The sequence below is a fragment of the Camelus bactrianus genome, chromosome 3, assembly GCF_048773025.1.
Source record: "Camelus bactrianus isolate YW-2024 breed Bactrian camel chromosome 3, ASM4877302v1, whole genome shotgun sequence".
In the NCBI taxonomy this organism is placed as follows: Eukaryota; Metazoa; Chordata; class Mammalia; order Artiodactyla; family Camelidae; genus Camelus; species Camelus bactrianus.
Genome location: NC_133541.1, coordinates 10,752,940 through 10,769,912, shown reverse-complemented (window position 1 = coordinate 10,769,912; position 16,973 = coordinate 10,752,940). Strand labels below are relative to the sequence as shown.

At 31.5% G+C, this 16,973-nt stretch overlaps 1 long non-coding RNA gene across 1 annotated transcript; it reads left to right on the top strand.

The window, feature by feature from the left end:
- The first annotated feature begins 1,260 nt into the window (after positions 1 to 1,260).
- On the top strand, positions 1,261 to 16,462 carry LOC141575215 (uncharacterized). Its single transcript, XR_012502628.1, has 5 exons — positions 1,261 to 1,339; positions 2,506 to 2,572; positions 11,425 to 11,516; positions 12,037 to 12,185; positions 14,975 to 16,462. It is a non-coding gene; the product is annotated as an uncharacterized LOC141575215 (long non-coding RNA).
- The last annotated feature ends 511 nt before the right edge of the window (positions 16,463 to 16,973 follow it).

The window sequence follows — 16,973 nt, the reverse complement described above, 5'->3', positions numbered from 1 at the left end:
TCAGGCTGTGCCTGTCTCAGGTTGCCCCCCTCAGGGGATCTTACCGGTCACTGGCTAACCAGCCTTCTCACCTCTGAGTCTGCAGCTTTTTATAACTTGTTTACCATTCCAGCCCAAGGCTGTTTTGGGGATAGAAGACTATCTAACAGCAGGCACGCCCAGCGTTTATAGCCGAGGGCCTGGGTCATTGCTAAAACCTCAACTATGCAAGCAAGTCGGTTACTAAGCACATTTGCTCTTCTTTAAGGAGATAAGCTGCTGGGGTCTGTTACAATGTGTTAACCCAATCATGGACTCCCACAATAAGGAAAAAAAATCATAGACATATTGCCTAAAATAGAGAGATCAAAATGTAGAAGTGAAAGTCACTAATTCTTGGAAACAGGCTGGGCATGGTTATGTGGATTACAAAAAAAAAACGGATGTTTTTGATATAATGCTTTTAGTACTATGTGATTTTTAAGTTCAATGTCTATATTATGATTAAACTTTTAGTTTGACACTCAAATTGTCAGTCACATTTCTGTACTTTGTGCCACCTGTAAATATGTTGACTGCAAAATTTTGGCATAACCAAAAGCACATCTGGAAATTACATTTCTCAATAAGCAAAAAATAGGCCACAGGGTTACACTAAGTGTGTTAGCAGCTCTCTGCGAAGGATGGGTTAAAGTGCTCCTCAAGACGACTGAAGTGTTTACAATCTAAACACACCTGAGGCGCCTCTTCATGTCTTGCTGTCCTGTAACTCTTGAGATCCCCAGGTCCCGATGTGTCACCTGGGTTGAGGATTATCCACTCACAGTTTCTAGCACACATTCTGGGAACTGTCTTTGAAAGAACGTTATCCAAAGTCATTTGTAAGATATTCAAATTTGTAGTAAATTGTCAGTGCAAAGACTTTTTAAATACCTGCCACATGTCATCTTAGTCTAACACACAATCATATTGCATCTAAAAATCATTTTTTCTCCTATAGTACCTGGTTCTCTTGCCAGTTGAATTGTTTACAAGGCCAGCTGTAGGGATGTCAATATTTAAAGGGTAGAAATATATTTTATAAATGAGCCCATTGGAACTACTTCTAAAGGCTAACCAGAGTTTATTTAGTTCCATAAATACATTTCTATGTTATTTTGATGCCATGGTTTCAGAAATCACTCACAGTCCTAAATATATGCAATGCTTTTATGGGTGTTGAAAATGTACAAATGACAAGACATGTAAACCACTGCTTTAGCTTTTTTCAAGCAAAGGACCGAGAATTCAGAGGAGGAAGTAACCGCTCCACATCAGGAACACACTGGATCTTTACTGTGAAACCATTAAAAGGTCAAGGGTGAGTACAGGTGTTTGAAGCAGAGGGCATAACATGTACAAAGGCATAACGTGGTGAAGAAGGATGCCTTTGGAACTGTGTTCAGATAACAGTGAGGGTTCACTATAGTTGGAGTAAATGATAGATGAGGTGGAGTGTTGTGGGATAAAGTTATTCAAGGGACTGACATGTTTTGAACACTACTATGTGCAGGTGCTGCCAGTGCTCTTTGTATGTGACAGTTCATTGAACTGGGACCAGACAATAACGTTACTGAAAAAAGAAGTTTGTGAGATTTTTAAGGAGAGAAGTGATGTAATAAGATTTATCTTAGGGAAAAAATATAGGGGCGGTGATGAGGAAAGAGGAATTATGTGGAATATGGGCAATAAGTGTCTCAAAGGAAAAAAAATTGCAAATCACTGCTCACATAGTTTAATAATGAAACAGCATAATCAGTGAAGGAAAGAATAATTATCAATATTGTAGAGCATAAAAAAAGTAGATGGAAACTAAAATACTCTACTGTAAAATCAAAGATAAATACAGATATATGTTTTGGTAACTGAGTTAAATTTCTGAACAGTAAAATGTTTATCAAACATTTGGAAACTAAAATACTCTACTGTAAAATCAAAGATAAATACAGATATATGTTTTGGTAACTGAGTTAAATTTCTGAACAGTAAAATGTTTATCAAACATTTATGAAAGTCACAGTTTTAATTGCAACTTTCAGAATAACTCCAGAGGCTGCATATATTGCTTATTACTGATAGCTAGGGAGATTCATATTTTGATATTCTAATTGTTAAGCATTCTTATTTGTTAAAAAAAAAAAAAACTTAAAGGTAACTTAAAACAAAAATTTCTACTTAAAGAAAAATTAGGCATTGCTTTGCAAAGTGAAATATCTCTTCAATAAGATGTTTCAAGGTGAGTAACAAGTGTGTTGTGTTTCTACAAATTTACATTTTTACGTCCTGTTTTCCTAAGGATGTAATGCTTATGATTCATAAATAAATAATATATGCTATTGATTTTGTTTTAAAGAGTAAATTGAATTTTAAAGATACTTAAATTACAATATATACTTACATATTTATTCATGTAGATCTCCTTTCCTGTACTTTTTATTTCCTTGTGAATATCCATATTCATCTGGTGTCTTTTCCTTCTGCCTGAAGAGCTGCCTTCAATGAGTACAAGCTTTTTTGCGCTGCAGACCTGCTGGAGATGAATCCCTCAGGTTCTGTAAGTTTGAAAAAGTCTTTTATTTTGTCCTCATTTTAAAAGATTTTCTTTCCGATGGATATAGAAAGTCTAAGATGAAAGATTGCTTTTTCTTTCTTGTGTTAAAGATATCACTCCCTTTTCTCTTTTTACTTGCATTGTTTTCGATGAGTAATTTACTGACATTTTTATTTTTGTTTCTTAATACATTATGTGTCTTTCATATTTGACTTCTTTTAAGATTTTATTTTTATCACTGGTTTTGGAAAATCTTATTATTTTGCCCTTGGGTGTAATTTCCTCCCTCTCTCTGTCTTCCTCTTCCTTCTTCTTGTCCTGAAGATTCTTTGAAGTGCTTGGATCTAAGGGTTTATCATTTTCATTCAAATTTGGGACATTTTCAGCTGCTGTTTCTCCAGTGATTCTCCTCCTCCTCCCCGTGGGAATGCCGATCATGCTTCATTACACTTAATGAAGTTTTCCCACACTCACTGATTCTCTAGTTATTATTTTTTCCTTATTTCTTGTTTTATGAGTTCCTGCTGTGTCTTCTTATTCACTAATCTTTTCTTCTGCGCTGTTAAATCTGCCATTAGTCTATCCAGTTTATTTTTCATCTCAAACGTTGTGATTTTAATTTCTAGAAGTTTGATTCTGGTTTATTTATAATGAACATGTCTAAATGTAACATTTGAGCATACTTTCTATTTCCCTTGTTTTCTAATCTAAGATCTGTGTCATTTCTGGGACTATTTCAACAGGTTCATTTTTTTCCATCATCATGGTCATATTTTCCTGTTTCTTAGCATGCCTTTAACATTTTAATTGGTTGTCACATATTATAAATTTTATTTTGTTTGAATGCTAAATAAGTTTGCATATACATATATTCAAATAGATATCATTTAGCTTTCAAGTTACTTGATCACTTTTCATCTTGTCCTTAAAATTTGTTTGGTGAGAGCTGAATAATTTTTGGCCTAGGTCTTAATTATTGCCCACTACTAAGGTTAGAAACTTCTAAATCCTCTACCACATGGTTCATTATTTAGTAAGTTTCCAAGCTGGATGGTGGAAACAAGAAGTGTCCCAGAACTTGTATAGCGCTGTAGCATGCTGTTCTCTTTATGCTTTCAGGAACTTCCTCACATGATTAGACCAATCAGTAATCTGTTGAATACCCATGGGAGTGGGGGCTGTACATTACCTCAGAAGGTCTCTGGTGCTCTGTCTTACATCTAGATGCTTTGGAATCTCAGTTTCAGCTCCTCAACTCGAGTCTGCAGGACTCCATCTAGGTTCTCCTTCCAGGGCTGCAGGCTGGAAACTCTCAAGGCAGCTAAGCTGCAGCACATTAGGACTCACATCATTTGTTCCCCATCTCTCAGAGGTCACTGCTCTTTATTGCCTGATGTTTTGTGGAGGTAGAAAACGGTTCACATTTATTTTGTCCAGGTTTTCATTTGTTTGTTTGTTATTTCAACTGGAAGCACAATTCTGGCCTCTATTACTCCATCTCTGCAGGCAATGAGAGTCCAAGAATATCTTTTTTTTTTTATTCACCTGTTGATTTACTTACAAGCCAACACAATGTATAAAAATCACAACATTTTACTATTAGTATGTTATCACGTATAGAGGTAACATTATAAGAAAATACTGTTACAAAAGACAGAATGCTAGCAAATGAAATTGTGCTGCTACAACATTCTTACATGTTGCATAAAATGCTACCCATTAACCTGAAATAGACAATAATAAGTTAGTGGTGATTTTTTATATTCCCAGAGCAGTCACTAAAGTATAAACAAACAAACAAACAAACCAATAGGTCAGCTATAAGCCAATAAAGGAAATTTAATGGAATATGGAAAATAACAAGTATCCCAAAATAAAGCAAGACGTTTGAAACAAAGAATAACAAATAAATTGAAAAGGGAGAAAAAAATAGCAAGGTTGGATATGAAGTCTTCAAATAACAACTAAATTAAATATAGATGGACTGAATGAGCTAATCACAAGGCAGAGATTTTCATTTGATTTAAAATAAAACAAGACCTACTATAAGCAATTTATAGGATACACCTTCTAAAAATAAAGATGAAAGTAAAATGATGGATAAGAATTGAGCATAAGAAGGCACTAATGGTTACATTAAACAGTCAAAATAGATGTTCAGAGATAACATACATTAGCATAGATAAAGACAAATTTTCAAGATGACTAAGGATCAATTCATAATACATAGCAATACACATATTTTCATATGATAGCAAAGCTTCTTAATACATTTAACAAATCCTGACAGATAATCAAATGCAAATATACGTATTATACATTACTCATTCACTTATCAGATTTGGGAGAAATGGGAGGGAAAAACTGAGCAATTCTGGATTGAATAAATTAATGGCAATATTCATACATTGCTTGAGCAAGGATGACTTGTTATACATAATTTGGAAATAATTGAGCAATATTCAATCTAGTTTTGTATATCCAACAGCTGAATAATTCAACTCAAGTTTTATGAATTAGAGACATACTCAAAGATTTTTATTATAACATCTTTTTGTAGCAGAGTTCAGAAATAGCAATACCAAAAAGTCCATCACTAGGAGAATGTGAATAAATTTCATTGCCATAACTTAGTGTATTGTAGAAACAGTTGAAATGTATGGACTGTACTTTTAACATTGGCTAGATTTCAAAGTCAAAGTGTTGATCAAGAAACAAGATGCCAGATCATACTTTAAGAATGATATTAATATAAATTTAAGTAAAACTGTCCAACTCATCCTTAATAGATCTATTTGCAAAGAGTAAAACTTAACAACATGAATTGTAAATAAGCTACTAAATTAAGAATAGTGATGCTTTGGAAAGCTTGGAATAGTGAGGAATATGATTTGGGGAGGATTAAAAAACATATTCAACAATACCTGTAAAGTTTGTAATTTATTTTAAAATAAACAGTTTTGACCAAATGTATTAAAACTTAACATTTGCATTTCATTCTAGATAGAATATTTGTGAGTGCCTATTATAATTTCTTCCTATGTGTAATTTAAAAACTTCTCAAATTAAAATGAAGAACAAAAGAACACATCGCAGCAGAATTAGAAAGAAAACCAAAGGTAAAAGAAAAATATTATCTTAAGAGTTATAAGCAAGAACTTAGCAAATGTGCAAGGAATTTGTTATGTTAATACATATCATCTCTTTTGGAAGATGTAACTTGGTGATTTATTTAGAAAGAATGGTGATTGCCAAATGTATTTGCACGTGTTTTAATACATGTATTTATTATAATTATAAACCAGAGAGTAAACAGCTAAAAATTTTATTGCAGTATAATTGACATGTAACATTATGTTAATTTCATATGTTCGACACAATGATTTGATATTTGTATATATTTCAGAATGACCACCCCAATAAGCCTGTTTTCATCAGTCACCATACATAGCTACAGATTTTATTTTCTTACCATGAGAACTTTTAAGATTTACTGTTTTAGCAACTTTCAAATATGCAGCACAGTATTATTAACTATAGTCTCCATGCTGTGTGTGACATCCTTGTAACTTATTTATTTTATAACTGGAAGTGTGTATCTCTTGATTATTTTCACTCTTTTTGTATCTCCCAACACCCCACCCCTGCCTCAGGCAACCACTGAAATATTCTTTACTTCTATGAGCTTGAGTTTTGCTGTTATTGTGTTGGTTTTTTGTTTGTTTGTTTGTTTTAAATAGCTAATATTTTTAAAGTGAGAGAGTATACAAATGCAATTTGTACTGTAACAGTGTAATCAAATCTTAGAACACGTTAACACATCTGAAAAAACCATATGTTTTGTATAGTTTAGAAAGAAAGTTTTGAAGAAGAGAGCATGAATGTGGGGTATTCTCATATTTTATTTAATATTATTATAGTGAACATATTGAGGCCATATACTAGAATTTTTTTAAAAATAGATTTGTTTTAAAAGATACTCCCTGAAAATTTATAGTTGCAGACAATTTTATGGAAGGATAATTTCAAAATTCTAGATATAAAAATTCTCTTTTTTGTAAAACTTTCTGAATGATAAAAAATAATTCTCCTAAATTTTATATAAGATTACACATTGAATCCAAAAGCTAGTAAAGATAGTATGAAAGAGAATCAATTTTAAGGAAATCTTATTTTTGAAGGGCTAGAAATATTTGTTCTAAGTTTGCAAGCACAGTGATCCCTACTGAGTGCTGCTGTATTTAACTCCCCAGCTACCCTATGCTGGTTGGTGGAGATTTGAAAGTTTGGCTGCCATTTGTGAGCTCTGGGAATTGTTTGCAGTATAGTTGCTTCACAGTTCTTTTTCAGGATTTGCTTAGCCTTTCCTTGTAGAATTTCACCTTATGCACGCTGAAGGCTCAAGGCCAAACCTATGCAGATATTTGGAACTCTTCTTAGTACCTTCTCCTCCAACTTAGCAAGATTGCAGAGTTTTATTTGGGTTTCTCCTTCCTCAGCCACTATGCAAATATTTCATGGCCCAAAACTCTGGGGGAATATGGAGCTCTCTTTATAGCTTCCCATATCTTAAGAGTCATAGCACTCCACTGCCTCTTGTCTGATTTTAGAAAGTTTCTAATGTTTTGTTCAATTTTGAGGATGTTTAGAAATGTGATTGTGAATCCTATTGTGTACTCAGTCAGAAGCCAAATTTGATTGCTTATCATTTTTATAAGATATACCAGTGATACAATCATGTAGAACTCAATCATAATTCTATGTTAATTCCCCATTATTCCATTAGGCAGAGATATTAATAATACTGCAAATTACCTTATAAGAGGAAAAAGTTATGTGTTAAATGCAGAAAATCACTTTCAATCTCTGGTTAAAAAACAAAATCTGTCCACAGTGAAGCACAGAAGTAAATGATTCTTAAATACACACACACACACACACACACACACAAACACACACACGAGTCTTTGAAATCAGTGTATATAACCCAAAATAATATTTTCAATCTTTTATAATGAAGTTATTGCAATGCAAAATGTTTGATAATTTCCATGCCCTTTCTCTTGGAAAAATATAAACAACTCATGAAGACTTGAATATAATAGTGATTTAAAGAAATCATATAAAAAGAGATTTAAGGACTTTGAAGGAATTGGATGTCATTTTTTATAGTGATATGACATTTATACAGAAGAATTATTTTTTAAATTGAAATACCCAAAAGAGTTAAGAGATTGTTTTTCCATTATGCCATTTATTAGACAGATTGTGAATCACAAAAGAAAGTAAAATTTTGTGGTAGGGAAGTATTCAGGCAATTAAAAAATGATAAAGTGTTAGCATACAATATGTAAAAATTAATTTTGTTAAAATCCTATAATAACGAACAAAGAAAATAAGCATAGGAATTGGCAAGAAAATAAAATACTTTGAAAGATAAAAGCTATAAAAGCATAGAATACTTTCCATAAGAAAAAGCATTCCAAAGAGTAAACTACAAATCCCTAATACAAAATTTCCAGGAATAAAATGCAAATTAATCTAAAGGAAAATAAAACTCAGTGGACATCCAGCAATAGTGACTATCTGAAAATATCATTGAAATGTCCAGGATGGTATATCAAAGTAATAAACTCACAAAAAATATGTGAAGATGAAATGACTCCATCTCCAAGAGGAAACATTAATGAATTTTTAGAAGACATTAAGGCCAAACACTCCATTCATTTCTCTACACCAGTAATGACCAACTGCCTTGACACAGTGCCAATTTGTAGTGTTTCAGGACTGACAAAACCCCAAGGAAAAAGAAGCTTGAAATCATTCAAGCTTTCTGTGATTCTCACCACTCCAGAATCACAGTCCTGTGGTCTTTTGCAGCTCTTTAATTTTGTGAAATATTTGATTGGATGACAATTTTATATAAACATGTTATTTATGTACAACAATCTTGAAAAACAAATCATAAGTGTGCTGCTGTAAGAAATGTTTACAAAATGATAATAAACGTGTAATCATCATGTGAATCGGCACTGATGCTGCAAAGTATCGATGTTTTCTGGGGAAGCAACAATGGCAACAGTAGAACATTGTTGGATCCACAAAAGCTACCTTTATGGTCAAATCCAGTTACTACTACTCCTCCTACCCAGGAGAAATATGATTCTAGTGTATAATCACACAGACTAGATTTTCTTGGTTTTGAAATGTATATAAATGAAGACTTTGACTTCATTGACTTCATGTTAGCTTTGTAAGGTTTATCCACGGTGTTGATGCAGTGTTCGTTGTCTTTCATTTCTGTATGGTTTTCCAGTGTATTAATGTATTTTAATTTTTAATATCTTTCACAATTGATGGGCATTGAGTAGTTTAACCGTTTTGGATGTTATGAACACTGCCACTGTGGTCTTCCTTACACACATCTTTTAGTAAACATTTACATGCATTTCTGTTTTGTTTATACCTGGAATAGAATTGTTAAATCACAAGTAGGATCCTCTGTCTGTCTGTCTCTCCTTCTCCCTCTAATTGATTTGCTCTTCTTGCTCTTCTGTTCTCGAGGCAACATCTTTAATATTCATATCTTACACTTCATCACGCAATTGAGTTAATGTCTTGACTGCTTAATCAGCTCTAGGTTTAAACAAATACTCATCACTTGGGAATTCACAATTTAGGATTGTGAGAGAACTAGATAAGTCTTTTCTTTCCTCTTATTAAATCTCTAACTAGAAAAAATCAGTCTGGGAATTTCCTTTTCACTGATATGAATTAATGAATTACCTCATTGCAGCCCACTGGTATGGAAAGCAGAAATAGTTACAATTAACTTTTTACTATAAATTACATATCATATACATTTTTGATGCAGTAGTAGTTAAGAATGTGGATTTTAGAGATGGACTGCTGGAATTAGATCCCAGCTCTGTCATTAATTATTAGATATTTGATATTTAGGAAACTTAGATAAAGATTTGCCTCTATTTTTTTATTCTATTCTTAAAGTGATCTCAAAAATACTAGTTTTCAGGTATTTTTCTAGTCTTTCATGGTCTAATATCAGTATTAGACAATAATGTAACGCCAACAAGTAACAACTCAATTGAACAGTAGCAAAAACTTTCAATAAAATTTTAACATTTAGTGAATTCAAAAAGCTCTTACTATTATACTTTTTATTTTAATATATTTGCACATTATGGTTTTAACAAAAGCAATTTCATAGAAGAGGCTCTAATCCCATTGTCAGTCCACAAAACATCTATTTTATTCTTGATAAATTATTTACACAATATATTAAATGCAATAAAATAATCTACTTTAATATATATTTAATAAGTAGATCTTTTGTGATTTAAAGCAATTTCTTTATGTAATCTTTTTTTTTTTTTTTTGTCCTTAAATAAGAAGTCATTGTTCATAGCCATCAACTAAGTGGTACATTTGAATGTGTGACACTTTCATTCATGGAATATTTAAATTATATGGGTTTATGGAATAGGACCCTTTTAAAATTTTCTTATATCCAAATTTTCCTGCAAAGTATCAATGTTTTCTGGGAAAAAAAATTTTTTTAACAAAAGGTAAATTCTTGGCATTATTTTTGAAGTTCTAAAGACTGAATCATTTTAGTTCATTGGAAAGATATTGCATTTAAGTTCAATTTTAATTTTAAAGTATAATCCTACTTGACTAGAAGATGCCATGATCTAAGCCTTTATATATGTAAGTAAACAACTGAACTGTTATTGTTCAAACGTTATATGAGCTATATCCAACCCATGACGGATTTGATGTAGTTAGTTCAGATTATTTGCCATTAGATACCTAGAGAAAAAAAATCTTGTGAAAACATATTACTTGTCATCTTTTAGTAACATGAATTTCAGTAACATGAATCCTTCTAGTTTCTGTTCCATTCCTGTGTAGTAGAATTTATATTTGCTCTCATAATTCTAGAAATGGGACTAGTTTGATGATCCCTTAGAGGATAAGGGAAGAGGAATTGGCTACAGAGCAACCTAGAAGGTAAAAGTTGAAGCATCAGAAACATTAATAAGGTTATAGAATCAACCATCAATTTGACATTAATTATTATTTATTTTGTAACAGGATCAAACATGCACAGGAATCTTCAGTTAATAATAAAATAACTTAAAAAGGCTTGCACTATGGAGTGAGATTGCACATCTAGGATATTACAATTGTCACACTTCCCTGTTACATTTACCAAAACATTTCAAAATATGCCACAAATATAAAAGTATCCATTTCTTCTTTTCTCCTTTTGTCCTTCCTTCAGCTTTTTCTGGGGAACTTAAATTAAAATTTCTTAAATTAAAAGTTTATAGCATATTTATTGATATGTACAAAGGAGTTAATCTTATGATCAGACATCATCAAACAGAGCTATGTGCCACCTGTTAGGGAGCTTCATGGTTTGATGCTATAAATTGTAACACAAACCCACTGTACTATTGTAAGTAAATTTAATGATCATATATACTGAATAATGTGTCACGTTTTGAATTCTTGATTACAAGGCTATTGTAAAATGATAAAAATGATTATAGAAGAGTTACCATATAAATTTCAAAAAATACTAGGAGAGGGGAAAGATTTTAGAATCTTTGTAATGTTTAGAACATTAATCTCTCTGAAAATCAAAGGTTAATACTAATGATAAGAATTTTCAGATTTAAACGTATCTCATTTAAATTTTGCAGGGAAATACATCAAAAACATTGTAAAAATCTTTTACTACACACTTAACTAGAAAATTCAAAAAGTTGTGTGGATTTCCTGACAAGAGGCTCTGGGGAACTAAATGGTATTTGTATGAAACTTGGCAGGTGTTGCTGTTTGGATTTGGCCTGAACAAAAGCCAAGTGCTTTAGAATTTTACATCAGGAAATGAAACTTTCACACAACTCAGTAGTCACAGGTGTGTCCTCTTCTCTCTTTTTGCCAAAGTTTGCTACATTTATGAATTTTAAACTGCACTGTTCTCTTGTTATGTTTTGGCAAATGAGGGGTTTTTTTTTTTTTTGAGTGGGAGAGTAATTCCCAAATTAATTTCATTATATTTTAGTGAAAATATTTACCTAAAATAAACTGTATTGTATTTCATATTATCTTTATTTGTTAAATGATGAAAATGAATACATAGTATAATTTTCTCATTAGTAAATATACTGACTTGAATTTTTATGGTGCTAGAAATGATCTACATCTTGAAATGGGTTGTATATTTAAGAATTCATTTACTTTATGAATATTACATTATACTTCAATAAAAATTGCCAAAACATGAATGTAGTCAATTATAAAATATTTTATTTAGCCTTCTTTTTTATACGTCTATCAGTCTTTACTTATAATAAATATATTCTGACATTTTGTTTTTGTGTCATATTGCTGTTATATTCCTTACCAAATTTTTCTAATTTTGTTTTGTTTCGCAGAAGGTTGACACTTTCCCCCAAATTTTCTAGCTTCTGGTCAGGTCCAGCCAGCTTGGTTTCTTCATAACTAAAGGGAAGATTGGACAATGGGTGATGATGTCTTCAGCTCTTCCCTTTACAACCTTGGTTCCCACTGGGCAGCCCCCACTGTAAGTCTCTCCTCATATCTAGTTGCATCAACTACTCCACTCTTCCTTTCAATTCTATTTTGCTATTACTAGTTTCTGGGTTATCTCTTTAATATGGGCTTTTAACTTTTCTATCAGTTTTACGACCAGTTGCTCCATTAAATCCTATCTGTTAAGCTATCTGGCATGGATTTTGTTTTCTTTAATGAATACTGATTTGTATACTCTAAAAATAAAATTAAATTTATAATAAAAAAATTGAACTTTATATTAAGTTACTCTTTTGAGTGTGCTGTAAGGTAGGTTATTTTTAGGTTTTTATTTCCCACATGTGATAAGCAGTTGCTTCTACAACATTTATTTGAAAGTACATCTAGACATCCTATCTTATGATGTCATCATAATAATATATTGTGATTCTACATAGTCTCAAATCTATTTGTTTGCTGTCTGTCTTTCAGCCAATATTTCTATGCTTTATTTAGTAACATATCCATATATACAACATTTTGTATTTTTATATCGGTTTATAACAAATACTCCACAAAGTATGTTATTTAAACTTGCATTGCTATTTATTCACTCTTTACTTTCCTGTGTGAATTTTAGGAACAGCATGCCAAGTTTTGTGTGAAATTCTACTGGTATAGCAAAATATTATAGATTAATTTGGAGAAGACTGATGTCCTTCCTACACTTCATCTCTCTATCCATGAACCAATATTGTAGACATCTAGATTTATTCAAGATGTCTATGCAATTTTAATATTTCCTTGTTACTCACTGAACACACCACATACATATTTACATGGATTCATCTATACTTTTTATATTCTCTGGCATTATGAATAGATGGTATACTCAGTTACAATTCAAGTCTATATATAAGAGCTAAAGACTTTTTATATGTTGATCTAAAATGCAGTAACCATACTCAGCACAAATTGCTAGTTGATTTATACAATATCTACTTTTTTCAGTGTATAATCATATTGTCTATAAATAAAAATGATGTTATTTCTTTTCTCCAATCCCTATAATTTTATTTTATTTCTTTATGTTATGGTATTGAATTAATTCAAATGCACTGTGCTGAACTGAAGCAGTTACAGAGGACATACTTGTCTTGTTCTTGACCTCATATTGGAAACTTTCTCCAGGTGACAAAGCTGATTTTAAGTTTCTGATAGCTATATTTTATCAATTTAAACAGTTCAACTCTCTTCTTAGTTTTCTAGGAAAGCATTTTTGTTGTTATTTGTGAATAAAAGCTGTTTAATCATTTTTATTTGTTACTTTATTATTGATAAATAGTATCCTATAATATTTTGAATATTATTTTGTTTATAAGATTGTTATTTTACTTTATATTATATATTTATTATACTAAAACTTTAAAACATATGTGTAATCATTTAAAAGAATAAAACAAATTTAGAAATCTATAATTATCCATGCTTATATTACATTTTATTTTCATCCAAAAGCAAATTTCATCTTCAGAAACCAAATATGAAATTCGTGTTTTTATGTTTTTAAATTAATCTGTGTAATTAACTTAATTAATTAAATGAATATGTAGATAGCTGTGTATAGAGAAACATACCCATGTCTTAGATCACAATTTTTTGCAGTCTTTCTGTGTGTGTGTAAAATACTTGGTGAAATAAAGCTGTGGATAAAATTTTAACAAGGATGCTAGAAGTTTTAACTTAGTTTTGTTAATACTGATATTAGATTATATATTATTATATTATATTACATACTATATAATATTAAATAATAGTTTAACTGGGTAAGAACACATAGTATGCCAGAGTTTCCCCTAATTACTTTTAAGATATAATTTTATTGTGTGTTGCTTTTTCTCTAAGTCAACTATTTAACTGTAATTTTAAAAAATAATTTGTAATTTTTTTTAGTATCACTAGCTGATGTCTTTGTACATAACATTCTATAGTCACACTTTTGTGTCTAGATACAGATACTTTTGCATTTTCAGTTTGTATTCAGAACTCATTTTTTCCTAGGATTCATGATTTTTCTTCACACTTGAATAATTCTCAGCAAGTATCCCTTCAAATTGTATTGATTTACTATTTCCCCTTGTGTCTCATTATAGGATATTTTCTCAGGCTGTTAAATGTGTCTTCCACTTAACTTAATATTTTTATATATTTTAAACTGCTTGTTATCTGAGCTGTGCTCCTTGAGAATTCATAGAACAATTTCAACTTTCTCTTATATTTTTCCAGACTAGAATTTATCCATATGTCAATATTTTAATTGTAGTAAATATGTTTTAAATTATATGATCTTTTTTATCCTATTTCTATCTCTTCTAAAATTTCTATCTGTATAGTTTTATAGTTTCTTATTTTTCCATGTAATGACATCTTTTCATTTTCTTCTGACACATTTGAAACATATGCATTAATTTTCTGTTTGACCACCTTAACTATCTTTCTTTGTATTGAAAATTTTGTTTACAGACTAATTTGGTATGTGACTTTCAAGCTCTTGTGAGTGATTCAGCTCCATAATTCTATAGTTATATTAAAGACACAGGAAATTTAGACTCTAAGTCAACAGGCAGCCAAGCTCTGGTCCTGAATGAAGTCATTTAGAAGGCAAACATGAGTATACAGCTGTTCCTTGCTTTTCGAAAATTCACTTGACACTCTTGACTTTTCCAAAGACCACGTTAGTACCAGCTTTTGCTAACAGAAGGAAATTCAAAGAGAATTTTTGACATTACAAAAAAAAAAAAAGTCCAAAAGCAAAAATACTCTTCTGCATTTGTTTTGCAGCAAACCTTTATAAAAGCAGCATGCACCCCAAACAGTGGAGTGACACCTTCAAGCTTCTTTCCAGGGAACTACAGTCAGCATTTCAGGATCAAGATGCCATAGCTTTGAACTGTGTCTGTGAGCATCTGTTCTTTACTTAGATTTATTTTGTGCATCTGTTAGCCATTTCACGTATGCTCTACTTTTGGATAGTAGGGAAAGCTGTATTGAAAATACCTTAGAAGGAATTTGGGTACCTGAGGACAGTTTTTGGTGCCAAAGATCTATGCTATTCCCAACATTAAAGACAAAATGTATAACCAAAGTCTAATATTGTATTTAGAAAGCCAAGAATTACTGTAAATGTGAAAACTAAATTTAATTTGGTACTTTGATTATTTATTTCAGTAAAAGGTTATAATTATGCAATGGTGCTAAACATTTTAACTGTGTATACTTAATAGAGAGTATTTTCAAGTCATCTCTTGTTTTGATTCATGTGTTTATTGTTTAAATACGTTGTGTTTGAGTGCTTGAAAGGATGCTATTATGTATGATGGATGATGCTACTTTTAAGCTGGAAAAGTTATTGAGATGCTACATTTTACATTCTATTTGACAGACTTAAACAGATGATCTATGCAAAGTCAGGTATATAGCTAAGGGGTGAAAAACAGACTAACCTCAAGAAATATCTTGTGTCAGCAGAAGAACATGGAAATTGTTGGATAGTAGCCAATTTCATGAAAAGAGTGATGTAAGTTTAATTCTATCTGGAGTTCCTAGTCAGTCATCTAGAAAATTATCAACAATGAAGTGACAATCCAGGATGGAATATGTATACAAGGATAATGGAAAAATATAGAAACAACAAAAAAATTTAAAAAATAGCCTTAGAAGATTTTGGCTATTTGAATAAGATATAAATAGGTTCATTGAAAATACAGTAATATATAGAAGATGTCTATCAGTGAATTTTAACTGGTCATAAGCACTGGTTAAGTTGTTCTTTCTCTTCCTTATTTTGTGTTGGTTTGTTTTTAGGCATACACGATGACTAAGTTTCAATCAAAGAAAATCAATGCAACTGATGAGGAAAAATGACAATGTTAGTGCTATCAATAAAGAGAAACTAAAGTGGAATTTCAATGAGATGCAGTATTATAAGCAAAAGGAGGAACTTGATGCCAGAAAATGTAAACTCCAAAGCATGTACAGAATAAAATTCTTAAATATATTATGTAGGACAGAGTTATCCCACCATGAGAGCAGTTAAAATCACACAGCAGTAAGGAGGATTAAATTGAAAGCACTGCCAAAACTAGAAGTCTAGGAAAATACAGTACAATTGTAATTAATTATTTTGTAATTAGCTAAAGATGGCTTGTGGTGAAAAGGATTTACTGTAAATTGCAATACCCTTTGGTCAGAACACAAATTCCTTAGAAATATTGATTTTCCTTGTTTATGTATGGAATTAATCTAGATAAGTGATTTTTTTATCCTGGAAAAAATAAATCATTTAACCAAACAGCCTTGTGTCAACGGGAAGTAGTACTGAGGTGAAGGCTTGTTGATAAGTCATTTGATTGAGGAATGTGATCCCAAAAGCAGAAGGAAGGGGTGGAGGAGAGATGCAAGGAAGGAAGTGGATACATGAAGGAAGCATCATCAAGTTGACCACTGCTAAGGGTGATGACTGGCTGGACCCAGCACAGGGAAGCTGAATCAGTGATGTATTTATACATCAGCTCTCATTATTCATTGTCCAAAAGTTTGCCCAGTAAGACATTAATTCTGCTTATTTCATATGATGGGTGCTGAATAGGCTTTCTCAGAAGCCCACACTGCAGTAATAACAGAGACGTCTTGAACATAGGAGCAAAAGTCAACACCATCCTGTGTCAACGTACTGTCAGTATCTACTTGTGTGAAGATGGAAGGATGTTGTGCAAAACTAGTTATTGCAGGTGTACCTGGAATAAGAGATAAAATGGGACTAATTATCTAGACGTGATGG